At 47.9% G+C, this 9,030-nt stretch overlaps 1 long non-coding RNA gene across 1 annotated transcript; it reads right to left on the bottom strand.

Annotated features, from left to right (window-relative positions):
• Nucleotides 1-3,840: 3,840 nt before the first annotated feature.
• Nucleotides 3,841-7,738, bottom strand: LOC139830606 (uncharacterized). The gene is made up of 3 exons (XR_011743366.1): nt 7,251-7,738; nt 5,950-6,083; nt 3,841-4,739 (listed from the first exon to the last, which is right to left on the bottom strand). It is a non-coding gene; the product is annotated as an uncharacterized lncRNA (long non-coding RNA).
• Between the last annotated feature and the right edge of the window lie 1,292 nt (nt 7,739-9,030).

The following is a 9,030-nucleotide window of genomic DNA, read 5'->3' on the forward strand; positions in this document are numbered from 1 at the left end:
CCCGCGCTACCGGGCTCACTACCGCCCAGCAAGCCTAGCTCCCAGTAACCCCCTGGCCTCATTTTTCCTTTTTCCGGTACTAGACCGGAGGCTCCGGCCAGCCCAGGCCGGAGGTACCGGCTGGCCCAGGCCGGTGGTACCGCTCCTCGCTCGCCCGCTCGACGCTGCGGCCTATGCCCAGCTCGCCACGCGCCTCGCTCGCTGGCCCCCGCACGCTGGCCCACGCTGCGCCTCGCACGCCACGCCCCGCACGCCACGCTCGCCCGCTCACGTCGCCCCGTGCCCTTCGCTCGGTGGATCGAGATGCGCATCGCGCGTTGACCCCGCTCCCGCGCTCGATCGCCACGTGCCCCTCGCTGTTCTTGCTCGCCCCTGATCCCTTGGCCGATTCTTGCCTTTCCCTTCGACTGGTTGCTGCGAGTGTGGGCTGAGCGGTAGTACCACAGCCCACCGAGCGGTACTACCGGTCCTAGCCGGTTTTACCTTTCCCCAACGGGCAGAAAAAATGAGGCCCCCCTTTTTAAGGCTTTCCTCGAGACCGGCATTTGTGAACCTCGGTGTATGTGAACCCACTTTTTCAAAAAGTGGGTTTGTGATGTCAAAACATGTTTCAAAAATCGAAACACAAAATGATTGCAAAGATGATCTCAAACATGTGCTCTGGACATGAGTTTCGTTCCAAAAAAAAACATTTTATTTTGCCTCGGCAAAAAAGTGAAATTTTACAGGACTATATAGCAGTATATATGTGACGTATTTTGTCTTTTTAGATTCTGAAATAAAAAAAGTGGTTTCTCTGCGAAAACTTTCTACGCACACATGGAACATGCATACGTACCCCGATATTTTTATTTCAGAATTTTTTCACATTTCGAAAATGCATTTCCAACCTGGGTTCACGTGCACCCAGGTTCAACTGGGGCTTTTCCCTTTCCCTTTTCCTCTCTCTATCTCTTACTACTTCTCCTTCCTCTCTCTCTCAAGCTCTCCACCATTGTTGAACTCATGAGGGCTTCCCCTCCCTTAATCCCTTCATGATTCTTGCTCAAATTTGAGGAAAAGAGAGAGAAGGTCTAGATCTATATTTGCACCAATCAAATTCCCCTCTTTGTGAGGGAATCACTAGATCTAGATCTTGGAGAGAAATTTGATGTTCCTATTCTTTTGTTCTTCCTCTCTTATTTCCACAATAGCTTTAGTAGCTTTGTTGAAATTTGAGAGTGAAGAATTGGATCATCTTTGTGGTGTTCTTGTCATTGCATTTGGTGCATCGGTTTGACTTCTCCGCGGTGATATGTGGAGGTGAAAGTTCGTGAGATATTCACTTCGGGAGCTTGTTCCTCTTGGGTCTTTGGACCCTAGACGGCTTAGTGGTCTTTGTGGTCTTTGTGGTGTTCTTGGGGACTCCAATTAAGTTGTGGAGATTCTTCAAGGACAATGCCTTTGTGGCGATTTATTGGGAGCCTCCAATTAAGTTGTGGAGATAGCCCCAGGCTTTGTGCGGGTTCGGTGACCACCCTAAGGTTCCATAGTGGATCGAGGACATCCCTTTTGGTGGGAATTCTCGAGGAGAATACGGTGGCCCTCGTGCATTTGGAGTGACTTGTCCTCCACACCGCTCCAATGGAGAGTAGCACTCGCAAGAGTGTGAACTTCGGGATACATCGTTGTCTCCGGGTCACTTCGGTTATTCCTATACCCGAGCTCTTTACTTATGCACTTTACTTTGTGATAGACTTCATGGTTGAAGTTATATATCTTGCTATCACATAGTTACTTGAATTGCTTAGCATAACTTGTTGGTGCACATATGTGAACCCTAGTTATATAGGCTTTGTGCTTGACAAATTAAACGCTAGTTTTATTCCACATTTGTTAAATTCGTAAAAAAATTAAACCGCCTATTCACCCCCCTCTAGGCGGCATCCGTGTCCTTTCAGTAGGCTAGCTTCTGAAAGTGAGGGTATCTCTGCTTGGATTCTGTCAAGACCTCGCTAATGTAATAGACATGCTTTTGGACTCCATAATCATGTCCTTCTTCCTTTTGCTCCACCACGATGACGAGGCTGATGATCTTGTTGGAAGCTGCCAAGTAGAGGAGCATAGGCTCTGACTCTTCCGGAGCCGCCAAGATAGGTGGGGAGGAGAGTATGTCCTTCAACCCCTGAAGTGCTACATCTGCTGCGTCGTCCCAGACAAAATTTTATGTTTTCTTCCGTAGCTTGTACAGAGGTAATGCCTTCTCGCCAAGACGACTAACAAATCTACTAATTGTTGCAACGCAACCAGTTAACCATTGTACATGTTTGAGACAAGTTGGCCTTTTGATGTTTACGATAGCCTAGATTTTTTCCGAGTTTACTTCAATGCCTTTGTGAGATAAAATGAAGCCAAGGAGTTTTCCAGCTGGTATGCCAAAGACGCACTTCAGCGGATTCAACATCACCTTGTACCGTCAGAGATTCTCGAAGGTCTCCTTGAGATTGTTGATCAAGTCGGATCCTTTCCGGGTCATGACCGTGATGTCGTTGACGTAAGCGTGTATGTTACAGCCAATTTGGTCCTTCAAGCACCGCTGTATCGTACGTTGGTAGGTAGCACCTGCATTTTTCAAACCAAAGGGCATGGTGACATAGCAGTTAGTGTCAAAGGGTGTGATGAACGAGGTTGTCTTTTGGTCGAACTTCTTCATCCGGATCTGATGATACCCAGAATATGCGTCAAGAAAACACAGAAGTTCTGCTCCTATCGTCGAATCAATGACTTGGTCAATGCGCGGCAAGGGGAACAGATCCTTCGGACAATGCTTATTCAAGCCAGAGTAATCGATGCACCTTTTAGTATTTCAGAATTCTTTTTGGGTAAAAGGACAGGGTTTGTGATCCAATTAGTATGGATAAATTCTACTACAAATCCTGCCTCTAGTAACTTTGCTAATTCCGTTCCTATGGCGCGGCGCTTCTTATCTCCAAAGCGTCGCATAGCTTGATTCATCGGTTTTGCACCTGGATTTATGTTGAGGTAGTTCTGGGCGAGTTCCCTTGGTACTCCGGACATGTCAGATGGTTGCCATGCGAAGATATCCATGTTAGCTCGCAGGAACTCGACGAGCGTGTCTTCCTATTTGGGGTCCAGGCCAGCTCCGACAGACACTTGCTTGGTAGCGTCGCCTTCCTTGAGGTCAACCTTCTTGGTGTCTATCGTGGCCTTGAACGAGATTTTCTGGTCGGGATATCTGCTTCTTGGTGGTATGCATCTCATTTGGATCCACCGCGGCCCTGTAGCCTTGCAGCTCCAAACCGGAAATTACTGACTCCGCGAAGGCTGCTTCGCCCTCTTCGCAGTCCTGAGCTTTCTTGTAGTCTCCAGATATGGTAATCGTACCTTTAGGACCCGGAATCTTCAGCTTATTGTAGATGTAGCACTTCCTTGCGTGAAACTTGTGGTAGGTGAGCCTGCCGAAAATTACATGGTAGGAGCTCTTGAAGGGCACAACCTCGAATGTGATCATCTCTTCGCGGAAATTGTTGACATCGCCGAAGGCCACAGGAAGTTTGATGTTGCCCAGGGAGTTTGCCTTTTTACCCGGAACCACACCATGGAACTCCGTGGTGCTATGCTTGAGCTGTTCCTTGGTAAGGTTCATCCTCTCCAGAGTCTCCAGCTACATGATGTTTAGGCTGGCTCCGCCGTTCATGAGGCACTTGGAGAAGTCATACCCGTCGATGCAGGGACTAACAACTAAAGCGTAGCACTCCTTAGGGATGACGGCCGGATGACCGGCTCTGTCAAATGTGCAGGGAGTTTCCGACCACCTGATGTACTGCGGCACAGCCGGAAGCGTGGCGCTCAGGGTCCAGAGCGCAGATTTCTTCGTCCGAACTGTAGGAGTTCCGAGGAAGGTGTGATATGCACCAACACTTTTCTTCACAAATGGGTTGGAGGTGTTTGCTGCGGCACCCTCTTTTGGTTCCTGCGAAGCTCCATCCTCGTCCATTGCTTCGGAGCTATCCTCATCCTTGTCCTTCTTGCCCTTGCCTCCTTTGCCGCGCATGCGGTGCTTCCTAGCACGCTTGTATCCTGCTTCCGGGTCTGTCTTGAGATCATTGACCCACTTGCAGTTGCGGTTGGTGTGGGAGGACTTGCCTGTAGCCGGATCAATATGAGCTAGACACGGCATGTACATGTACTCTTCGTAGGTTTGGGGAGCGCGGAACCCAGCTACGGTGACCTCGTCATCGCGCTGCTGGCCCCTGCCTGCTCCGCCACCACGGCCGCAGCCTCTTCCGCCTCCTTCACCGCCGCGTTGGAACGTCATGGCAGCCATGTCGGATAAACCGCTCTTCTGGTCATCGGGGGATTCTTCCGCTAGTTTGTTGTGGCACCCCCGGGATCAGGGTTAGACAAATACCAGATCTTCGTCTGAGATAAGCCTAACCTAGAGCTCGAGAGACTACAGTGAGAGAATCGGTAACACAACAGTGACTCTATGACTCAAAAGTAATACAAGCTCATAACTGAGCGAAGAACCAAAGCATACAAGCAGAGGTCACTGACCTGACATACATCAATCAACGGAAGCGAAGTTATGCTATTAGACATAGCAAGATAGCAAAAGGCCTAGGAGGCCAGGAGCATAACGGCGACGTCCCAGCCCATAGATTCCAGGCTGCCACCTGGGAACCCCAAGCTACTCGTCGATGTCGACTAGAAACCACCATCTGTTGGAGCGACTTCGTCTGAAACAAGAGCATGCAAAGCTGAGTACAGGGACTCAACAAGACTTAGTACAACCTTTTAGCAAAGCGGGTATGCGGGCTTTCTGTGGATCTTCTTTTGCGTAAAGCCAGTTTTCCTTTGATAAACAGGAGGGAGAAGAAGCTCGACTACTCAGAACCTTTAAAAAGGGATAAGAGAGCGACATCTCTATCTCTATTGATCATCATATTGTATCCACCAATCTTCATCATCTCGAACCACTATCCTCGGATCACCCCCTCAACACCCGAAGAAGGTGTCCGTAAACACACATTGTTTGCCAAGTTTTACGATTAGGTTCATGTTCCCTATGATCTCCACGTCCGTTCCCAAGTCGTCCATAACCGTGGACACGGCTTTTCGAAAAGATTCATAACCCTGCAGGGGTGCACAACTTTACCCACACGCGCCAACCGACTCTTAGTGCCAACGTTTAAGCTCTCTTCCTTGGAAAGCCGGCAGAGGGTGGTTGACCACGACCTTTACCTTGCTGTCGCCGAGACCATGAGTCACGCGCTAAGGATTGTTCCGCCGTAACGGGTCAAGTCCCGAAGTCGGTCCTTAACGATGTGAGGCGAGGTGGGTTTCCCCAGGGGCCGCAACCCCCAGCCACCACGGCCACGCTTACCTACCTGTTATGTACCTTTAACCCCCAAGCAAAATGCAATGCATATGACCAGGTAACGCGCAAACTATGTGACTCATGGAATCTACTAGGCAAGTTAGTGAGTCGAGAGGGTACCATAATAGGGCCTCGTGTGGTTGTACGCTCGGTCTTGGTTCAAGAGGCGAGAACTCGGTTCCTAGGGTCGGCAGAAACGAAACAACCCACCACATCCCAATGTGGCCTCTCGTCTGAGCCTTTAATCATGTTTATCATCATCTCCATACTTACCACGTCAACCTGTCATGCTAGATTCATTTCATTGTAAAGCTCCAGTCCGAAGACCGGAGTAGTAGCGTAACAAACTAAGCATGGCTAAGCATAAGAGATAAAGGCTCTCGCGACGCACACATGCCAAACCTAATTATGCTAGGAGCAGTGGATCAGGGTATCGAGGCTACAAAGGTCGGACATGCAACAGATAGGGTAACTCTATCTATCGGTAAAAGACAGTTGAATCGCATGCAATATGAAGTAACCAGAATGAAAGAATTTGTAAAACTTATATGAACCAGGCTAGGGCTTGCCTTTGTCCCTGACAAAGCAAAGTGGATCTTCGATGCATGCTTGACTTGTTCGTCGGTGAACAATTATTGATCTTCGGTGTTGTCGATCTTCATCGTCTCAAACTCGTGCTCTATCGATCGCGAAGAAGCAAATACTAGAAAGAGAGAAATAACAATCAACACATGGCATCGATGCAATGCGCATACAAGTATGAATGATATGTCAGATTAAAGGTATTGATACTAACCCTAAGACATCATCAATTTTAAATGGAATTCGAATGCATAAAACATTGCATTTCGATGACCTCCATAAAGTGGTATTTCGTTGTTCTAACATAAATGTTAATTGAAGTTGTTCGAATATGCATGATGATAGCATAAATAGATAGGTTTCATTTTTCTGAACCTTTTGATACCTCATATGTAATTTTTGGATAAAATACGAGTTAGTTACGAATTTTATATGCTTGCGCATTTCCTGAAATTTCTGGAAACAAAGAAAATGATTTTCAAAGAAAAACAGAAACTATGTATTGTTCTCAGCTCAGATGTGTGCGACTGATATGGTTCAACCTGGACTCGACTGTACATGCTCAAGCATATTCTAGAAATAGTGATAAAACACAATCTACAGGAAGTGTGGCTGGCACTGAGCTAACCAAGATGACCATGTACAGAGAAAGGCTACGGCAGATCTAAAATTCAGAGCATGTGTTACTGCATATTTAGACATTAGTATTCAGTTCTGATCTTGTTTAAACATCACTCAAATATTTAGTACTAGCAGATGGTAATGATAGAAACAAGTGCTTACAGAAAAAGTGTGTGTAGCAAACTATGAGATTCTACATACTGTACTAGCTGTGGATCGAACCTGATACGTATTGGCAATACAGGAGCATGCAAAACTGGACCTTTTCTACTTCTGATCAGAACTACAAACTGAAGCATGTGTGAGTACAAGCAGAAGTACGTGTGCTTCTAGGCATACAAACACAAGCAGCAGAATCTATTTGTTTCTGATCGGAGTAAGAAACACTAAAACAGCAGGCAAACAACGATCGATTTAGTTCAGGGCATGGCCTGGCCGGCCAGGTCGGGCACGGCCTGGGCGTTTGGAGGCGCGTGGGGCAGCGTGAGCGGGCGGTTTAGGAGCTCCTCGACGCGGGAGACCTCTGGGAGGCGGCGCCGCCCCGAGATGGTCGCCGGAGCGGCGACCACGGCGAGCAGCGCGGCGGTGGTTGCGGGCGCGCGTCGCGCGGCAAGGATCGAGAAGGGTAGGGAGGAAGAGGAGGGGCGCCGGAGCACCAGCAGCTCACCCTGAAGCTTGCAGGCTAGGCGGCAACGGCGGGGAAGGTCGGGAGCGGCGGCGGTGGTCGTCGGAATCCTTCCCGGCCGCGCGGAAGAAGAGGGTGGCGGCGGAGATTGAGGGCGTGCGGGCTCGATTCCTTGGAGGGGGAGGTTGCTGGCGGCGAGGCGAAGCCGATGGGAGGCGCGGCTAGGCACGGGGGTGGCCAGAACAGCGGCGCCGGCGAGGTCTCCGGGCGGGTAGGGTTTGCTGCGCGGGCTCACAGAGAGTAGGGGAAAGAGGGCGCGTGAGGGAGGGAGAGGATAAGGGAGAGGGGCGGCGTCGTGGCGGCCTTATCCCCGTCCAGGGGCGGCGAGCTGCGGCGAGCATCCCCTCGCAGGGATCGACGGCGGGGGCAGCCACACGCAGGTGTGTGCCTGCCTGGTAGAAGAAGATATGGGCAAATTTGCCCATAACCCCCTGGCTTTTGGGAAAAAATCTTGAGATTTAAAAACAGGCTTTAAATCAACTCTATTTTGCTATATTGAACCCCTTTTGCAAAACCAAAACAACTCAAACTTTGTACAAATATTGTGTGGCATTATTTGACTATTTCTAAAATGCCACATAACAAGATTTTGAATGTTTGAAACATTTGTAAGGCGTATCAAATAGAGAAAGACGCGCATAAACCTAGGATTTCCACTTTGATTTATTTGCAAATTTTTCTTAATGCAAATTAGATGATGCTCATGATGCACAAAACAACTCCTAATTATGTTTAGCAAAACAGGGATGTTACAACTCTATCCCCCTTACAAGAATCTCGTCCCCGAGATTCCTAAGGCAGGAAAAGATAAAGTAACAAAGACTACACCGGTCTTGAACAAGCTTGTCGATAGCAGGATGATCTTCTTTGTTGAAGAAGTTGATCCATGACACCATGAATGAATTTGATCCAGTACACCATGAATGAAGCGCTTCATTTTTCTTCCCTTGAGGTTCTTGCTCAACTACACCTGAAGGAAAGAGGGAATAACTCTAGGACAAGGGATCTCTAGAAGATCGAGTATCTCATGGTCAACTCATGGAAGGAGTGTTTAAGAACAACTCTTGAGCTAACAAACATGAAACACATCAAGGTAAAGGAGGAGACTGAAGAAGTTTCAAATTTGATAGGCAATTGCTCCACGCTTGTGAAGAATATGAAAGGACAAAGTAGAGAGGAGTTAAACTGCCTTTGATACCATGACGAGGCACTCTTAGAGAGGGTGACTCGTGGAAGCACAAAGGATTATCCAACCATAGCAACTTTGGATTTAAGAATCATAGTCACTTTTTTTTTTGGCATAGGACATGAAATGATTAGAGTCTACTCAAAAGGTTGGGGCCTAGATGACTGACGAATTCACACAACGTGTGAATTAAAAAGAACTTCAAGTATAAGCCAAAGGAAGGGGAAAATCATTATCGATCGACATAGCAAAGATCACCGGGAGTGAAATTTCTCCGGACAAAGTTGTTGTCACCAGGGAAATGATTTCGAGGGATTGACCGACAGACATTTAGCAACTCTGCGTATAATGTTCTCCTTGATGTTCTAGACACCAATATTAGGCTATTGACTAGCCTTCAATAGGTCATCAAATGAAGGTCAAACTTCGGAATTGAAAAGACATCATAAGGGCAATTCCTAGAATAAGTCGCACAAGATCCTTATGGAGAGTGGTTATTCTTGATGATTCAAGAGATTATGGCATTAGGCCTTCCGACTAATTGTGTTAACCACGACATCAACCTTGTCGGATTTA

The sequence above is a fragment of the Lolium perenne genome, chromosome 4 (assembly GCF_019359855.2).
Source record: "Lolium perenne isolate Kyuss_39 chromosome 4, Kyuss_2.0, whole genome shotgun sequence".
NCBI classification, from domain to species: domain Eukaryota; kingdom Viridiplantae; phylum Streptophyta; class Magnoliopsida; order Poales; family Poaceae; genus Lolium; species Lolium perenne.